Source organism: Triticum urartu, chromosome 3A, assembly GCF_056163025.1.
Source record: "Triticum urartu cultivar PI428250 chromosome 3A, HENAU_Tu73, whole genome shotgun sequence".
Lineage (NCBI taxonomy): Eukaryota > Viridiplantae > Streptophyta > Magnoliopsida > Poales > Poaceae > Triticum > Triticum urartu.
The window spans coordinates 6,886,550-6,893,527 of NC_141875.1; the positions used below are offsets into that span (position 1 = coordinate 6,886,550).

Genomic DNA, 6,978 nt, shown 5'->3' on the forward strand with positions numbered 1-6,978 from the left:
CAACGGGACAACCCGTGGAGAATTATTTACTGGACCCGCACGCCAAGTGGGGATGTGCCAGCACCTCTGGTGGGTACAGTTTATTCCCCATCAGACGCATGGCACAGCACGGGGTTTTGCTAGTTAGACAAAATGCTATACCATAACTAGTTTATTTTCATATATAATTTTACTATTGGGTAATAGTTCATGAAATCTAACTAACACCTATGTGCCGGTTAGTTTTCAGGACGTGTTATCTCTTGCAGGTAGCATTATGCCCAAGTGTGTGATGTTCGTGCAAAATTTGGTGAAGTTTGACAGTCGTGGAGCTCGTGGCAAGAAAGATAAACTTCGGGTGTCGGAGAAACTTCTGAAAACAACATTGTTCACATTTGATTTTGTCGTTTTTGCCACGAGCTCCTCGAAATTCCAAAAACCCTGAAACTTTGCAGGAACATCACTCCTTTGAGCATCCTGCATCACAAAAAGATATTGGATTTTTTAAAAACTTTATGCTTTTCATTTTATTTTACAGTTCACCGGGTGTAGATGAGCCAGGCACCCAATTGAATTTTAGCTATCTTCCTCAACAATTTTTTTTAGAAAAATAGGAGCTGCCACCTGGTTTTCGCATCGCTCGAACACCACCAAAAAGATCTTACAACATTTAGGAGGCTGGCGTCACCAGCTCCAAACAACAGATCAGGAAATTAATACTGTGTCCAAATCACTTATATTACAGAATAGCAGCACAGGCTTCCTCAATTTAATTTTCTGAGTATAATTAATACAGTACAGTGGTCGAGCGTTGATCTGTAGGCCTCATCGATTTGGTTTTCAGGGAATAATTAATACAGTAATGTGGTTGATTAGTAATCCATTGCCTTCCTCGATTTAATTGTATTGGAATAATTTGTACAGTAATGTAGTTGAGCGATAAGTCTGTAGTCTTCATTGCTTTCCTTTTCTTGGAATAATAATGTGGTTGAGCGATAAGTCACGGCCAGTGATTTCCCATCCACGACATCTGATCGATGACTGAACTCGCCGCTCTTCTCAGGCCGGCCACGCAACCTGGGGTCCTAGTAGTAATAGGTACAAAAAGTCAAGGTTGCTTCCAAGACATGACTACTAGCTCTTGTTCCTCACGCGTGATCAACTCTGCTTGATGCTCTTCTACGCGTGTTTCCCATCCTGCTTCTGACCGGTACTCTTATTCCACACGTATGTTGCTTAATTTCTTCCATGTGAACATAACTATGATTGAAAGTTGTGTTCTGATTCCATGATTTTGTGGTCTGAAAGTGGCTATTGGGCGGTCAGGCAGTGCAGTTCTAGAGGTTATCGCGAGAATTAATGCCACCAAATGCAACTGATAGAGACCGGAGACCAGAGAGAGGGAGATGGGGAGAACAACAAACCATTCACTCCACATTGTGAATCAGGTGGTGTTTTGCAAAAACATATTTGAGCCCTAACCTATTCGGTCTCCGATCATTCCCCTTATTGCAGAACATTACCCAAATTTCTTTATCTAATTATTGTCTATTGTTACGAACAACAATCCCTAGTTCATTAGACATGAACCACTGGTTTTATTTTTGCTCGCGGTTGTAGTTTTATCCACCAAGTTCAATATTTTCAGAGAAAAAAAGGATCGGATTTTTTAATTTTTTCATAAAGATAATAGAAAGAAATTGTTGAATGAATTTTAATATTTGATGTCTTAATGTTCATGCGCAGGTATATGATCTTTGAACCATGTCCAGTAAAATGATTGAAACTTGTTTGCAAACCTTCCAGACACATGCATGTATAAAAATTCATGTGAAACATCTACAACGGCCTGGCAACCCCAGTTGGCTTGTACTTGTGGTTTTCTCAGAAAGCCAGGCCCTTTTGGATTTGTTTTCTAATAACATCTATGACGAAACTCTATGAATACAAGATGAGCAGGAAATTAAGAATTTTGGCAGTAGTTTCAGTTCTAGTTGAGATAAATTTAAGGGATGTTTTGTCAGTTTCCTAGATATGTTCCATTAGTTATAATCATTTTTAACAAGTTTCATATGTTTGTGTTCTTTCTACATATTCTTCAAAATAGTTTCACTCGGCTAGGCAACGAATTATTATCAGAATTTTCCACTCTGATTTTTTATTTGGAGCCATTTCATCGTAGTTACTATTGTGAGCAAACAAAGCTGATCTAATAAATAAACCAGATCATGCATGAACAAAGAATCATGAAATTATTTCTTCGGAGTTTCATGAACAAATAAGAAAAATAACCTTGCAAATTTCACGAACCAGATCTTGACCGTCTCATGAACAAAAAAAGAGAGCATGAAATATCCACTTTTTCATTTCCAAGCATTGAAGGAAAAAAGCAATAAAAGATCCACGATGGACTCAAGAAAGAGGAACTCTATGTGTATCAAAGAAAGACGGAACCAAGATCCACTATGAAGGAAAAAAATGATGAGGCTTCGAGTTGTGACCCAAGAACCGAAACTGCGTATCACTGTTAATTGCCTTGGTGCTGGGACACGCGTTCAGCCAGCTTCTCCATGGCTATTTTCATCCATCTCGCTACGCCAATGGACAACATGATGAGCATGGTGATGCAGGCGGAGGTCCTCACCCTCCCGCAGCACTCGGCTGGCCGAAGAGCTCAAGGATAATGGTGGCGTGCACAAGGAGGCGTCGGACCCCAATCACTAGATGTCCCATACGTTTGTGTGTGAGGTGGCGATGGCGCTGAAACGAGGTCCTGATCGCGACCTCAGCACGCCAGTACAGCTGCTGGCTGGATCCAGCGGAGGTGGAGCTAGCTCAGGTAGGAAATGATGGCGTGGATGGCATCGGGCGGTCGGGAACAATGGCTCGGTACGTGCACTGTTTTCTGGTAGAAGAAGGGCATTTAGGGGAGCTGCATCCATTCATGAACTACCACGGTGCTTCAAGCACGGCATGAGTGCGAAAAGAGATGTTGGTGGTGGGTTCCTGTGAACCAGTGAGATCGATTTTCGCCAAATGCTGCAACCCAGCAGGCACTGCGAGCTACAATCGACGACATTTTTTGTTGCAACTGTGTCATCGGCATTTGCTATGACCGACGATGGAAATTGCTGCGACGATGATGGCAAGGCGTTTGTGACCAGCGAGGCGTCTCCCACAATGACGACGAGAGACGATGAGCGTGGGCGGCTGGGGGCGAGCACGGGGTGCCGCCGGATGGCTGGCAAGTGCAAGCAGCCTAGGGCGAGGGTGTGATGGCGGAGGGCAAGCGCGACGGCCATGTTTCCGTTAGATTTCTGCTATGTAAGTTGTACGCAGGGCCGGCCCTAATATTCTAGAGACCCTTGTGCAAGCCCGGTAAAATGGGCCCGACTCTAAACGTTTCCCTATATGATAGGTTTTTGTTCTCTCAGCAGTGATACTTTTTCAGGTTCAAACAACCGATATACAATTATTATTTTCTTCCTCACAACCAGATAAATGCCTTTTAGGCAACACTAACAAAAGAGCCCGTGCGTTGCAACGGAAGAAAAAAAAATACATGTTCTTAACTTAATAACCATCACTCAAGACCATAATAGGTCCACATCCTTTATTTTAGCGAGGCATCACATTTATGTTGCCGCTTATCCTCCTGCTCACCCTCGCCGACGGTGGCCTCAGTGTTCACACAATCAAAATGTGTTTGAATGTGGTTAATCCTAAGGCGTCTCTCGCCCTCTCTCTCTCTCTCACGCGCGCGATGAAAAATCCGTTGTTTTTCCCCTGTGAGGGTTTTCAGAGGTGTGCATGTGTGATTCTCGATGTTTTCTTTTGTCTCCATGTGGTTTTAGTGAGTGTTTATTTGCAATCCGGATAGCCGCCGGTACGGAAAAAAAGGACCGTGCGCTATAGATTATAAGTTTGCTTTCAAAATAATATTTGAAAAATATTTAACAGGTAAAAATAACATAATATTTAGATTCTACATATTTTTAATCAAATTTTATGTATAACATGTTAAAATTGGAGTTACGGTTTAAAAACATGGATTATTTAGAAAATCATTTGTTTGATTTAATATGGCCCGCGGTTGAATTGCCTAAAATGTCAGAGGGTTTTCAAAAAAGGTAAAATAACGGCTCAGCTGTGACTTAAGTGTGTACTGCAGGTTTATTCACAGAAAGTGTAAGGGGTTTCTGCAAAATACATGAAAAAAAAGGAAAACACCTGATTTCTTTGAGTCCTTGTTCAAGCAATCAACATATCTCCTGCCTCGCAGCCGGCAAGAGTCGTATAGAAAGAGAGAAAGTTAATCATCACTTCACATAACAGAAATACATAGACAAGCATCAAAGTATTTGCTGGAAAAATCACAAGAATGCCTTACGTTGCAGAATAAAAACTCAGAATCAGAAACTCCATGATCTGGACCCTCGCCTCGCCACGGCCCTGACGGCCATGACCGCCTTCTCACCGGTCGCTGGAATATGCTGCAGCCTGCAGCGGTGCTTGTCCTCGGCACTGCCTTCAAAGCCTCAAGCATCGGGGTGGTGTGGCTGGTTCCCCGCGCCGGTCCTCGCCGATGTCCATCGAGGTTGAGGCTTACATGCGGTCGCACTCTTCGCCATGACCCAGGGCCAGCCCTGTTTGTACACGAGGATGAAGGATGAGGTTCGACTGAAGTTACAGGGACACAGTGGCGGTGCCAGGAATAGGCGAGGACCCAGGCCGCCCCAGGCTACAGTTTTCGAGACAGTACGAGAAGGAAGCGGCCCTCACGCCTGCCAGGGGCTTGCTTGTCTCCGCCGCTGTAGGGACGATGGGCCCGACCGGTTGAAAGTCTGCGCCTAGCGTTGGCCTTCGGCAACGCTAGGCGCCGATGCGCCGGCCGAAATTTGCCGGTCACACCCGGGCCACCCGATTCAACCGGTAACGTCCCTTTGATTTGCCAGCTGGTATCTTTCTTGGCTTCCCGCAAAGCACAGTCAATGCAACAAAAAAAGAAAAAATCTTCATGACTGCGCGTGTGTGTATCTCCTTCGTAGCACACCCGACGCCTCTGCTCGTCACCGCAACCGCCGGCCGTGGTTTCACAGCCTGCTCGCCGTTGCTCGACGCTCGCCCGCCATCCACTGCTCGCCGCTGCCCGCCGCTCGCCCGCCGTCCACTGCCCGCCGCTCGCCCGCCGTCCACTGCCCGCCGCTCGCCCGCCGTACTGCTCGCCGCTTGTCACTACAAGAAATATGTCAACTTGTGACCACCACTATTGGTCACTGAATGGTCACAAATTTCCATTTGTGACCTTTTTGTGACCTTTTTGTGACCAAAAACATAAGGTCAAAAGCTGGCCGTCGTAAACTGACTATAGCGACTTTTCTTCTGCAATGGTCGTAGACGTTTATGACCAAAATACGTCTACTGTGGCGTTTTGGTCACTAGCAACCTCCCCAGGCCACGTAGGCATCCAGCGTGGCAATCTGACATGGCACAAGATTCAGCCCGGTCCAATTCGATTTTCTACATGGGACTAGCCCAACAATTCAGCCTTTTTAATGTATTTTTTTTCTTGTTAATTTTCGCTAGCTACATGGGCTTGGGCCACTAATTCAGCCTTTTTTGCTTTCTGAGGTGCAGCCTTTTCACATTCTACATATTTTTTATTTTTGGGTTTTCTTTTTTTTGTTACATTCAAATTTCAGATTATTGTAGTCAACTGGATGCACATTGTCAGATTCTTCACTAGGTCCCAGACATCAGGTTTTAATTTTTCACAACTTGTAACTCAATGATATACCAATCAGAGAACACATTTTAAATATATACAAATAACAACCAAATCACCGATGTATCAATCAAGTTTATTACATTCCACCAATCACAATATAACCATACAATATTACACCAATCACAATATAGCCCTCTACAGATAAAACGCTCAACAAGTACATGCACGTCTCCAACACCTTAGCGTCTTCAACCTGCAAAACATCACATCCAGCCACATATTAACGATCAAATCAATTCACCCCTTGACGCCCTGGTAGGTGACGACGATGTGGTAGTGGTGGAAGCCGCCGCCGAGGCCGACGGCGCCTGCGGTGTCCTCGTCGTCATCGAAGGCGATGACGACGGATGGGTCAGCGTCGAAGCAGGTGCGCTGCAGGCCACATCATCATATTTGAGCATTAATATTTCCGTATTACTACACAGGAACTACAGCACTAGGAGTACACAGCAACTAGTAGCAGAACACCAATATCATTAGGAACATGAGTATAACAAGCATCTTGCTTTACTGGGATAAAGTGACACAGTAGAATTACTAGGATACAGTGACACAGCAGCAATAAGATAACATATTATGTGCTACAGGCTGACATTTCCAAAGTGGCACGTTTGATATGCTAAGGACTTGTTGATCTAATCCAGGTTTTGTTTTACAAATTAGTCTTGCTGTAAATTCAGCTAGTGTTCAAGTTATAAACAGTTTCTTTTTACTTGCCATCTTTGTTTCTTCTCCGTGACATTTAGTAGCACACAGGAGTATATCCTGCTGTGCCTATGCATTGCAAGAGCCAAACCAATACTAAATATTATTGCAAACCTAACATACTTGAACAGCTTGGTCAGGGCAAGAACAAACCTGATGAGCTCTGAAGTTGAACGAATGGTGAACGAGCCCAGCCATGGCCACCTTCTTGGTCTTGTCCAAAAACAGAATAATCCATGATTAGATGATTGAAATAGCTCAAGAAACAAGAACACAGAGCGTGCAGTGTATGGTTAAGAGGAGAAGGGGGCATACTGGGCTGACCTCGTTGGCGTGCTTCTTGTCGCGCACGAGTCCATGGCGCCGGGGGCGGGGTAAGGCTCCTCGATGCTGGCGCTGGAGGCAACGCTGCTGCCCTGCTCGCCAGCATAGCCGCTGCTGCTGGGGCTGGGCTCTGCACTAAGCTGGGAGTAAACAGAACAATGTCAACAAATGCATCCAGGGAG

General features: G+C 44.8%; 1 long non-coding RNA gene across 1 annotated transcript; it reads right to left on the reverse strand.

Moving 5' to 3' along the window:
• Positions 1-5,857: 5,857 nt before the first annotated feature.
• On the reverse strand, positions 5,858-6,978 carry LOC147977628 (uncharacterized). The gene is made up of 3 exons (XR_015599488.1): positions 6,797-6,978; positions 6,626-6,685; positions 5,858-6,139 (listed from the first exon to the last, which is right to left on the reverse strand). It is a non-coding gene; the product is annotated as an uncharacterized LOC147977628 (long non-coding RNA).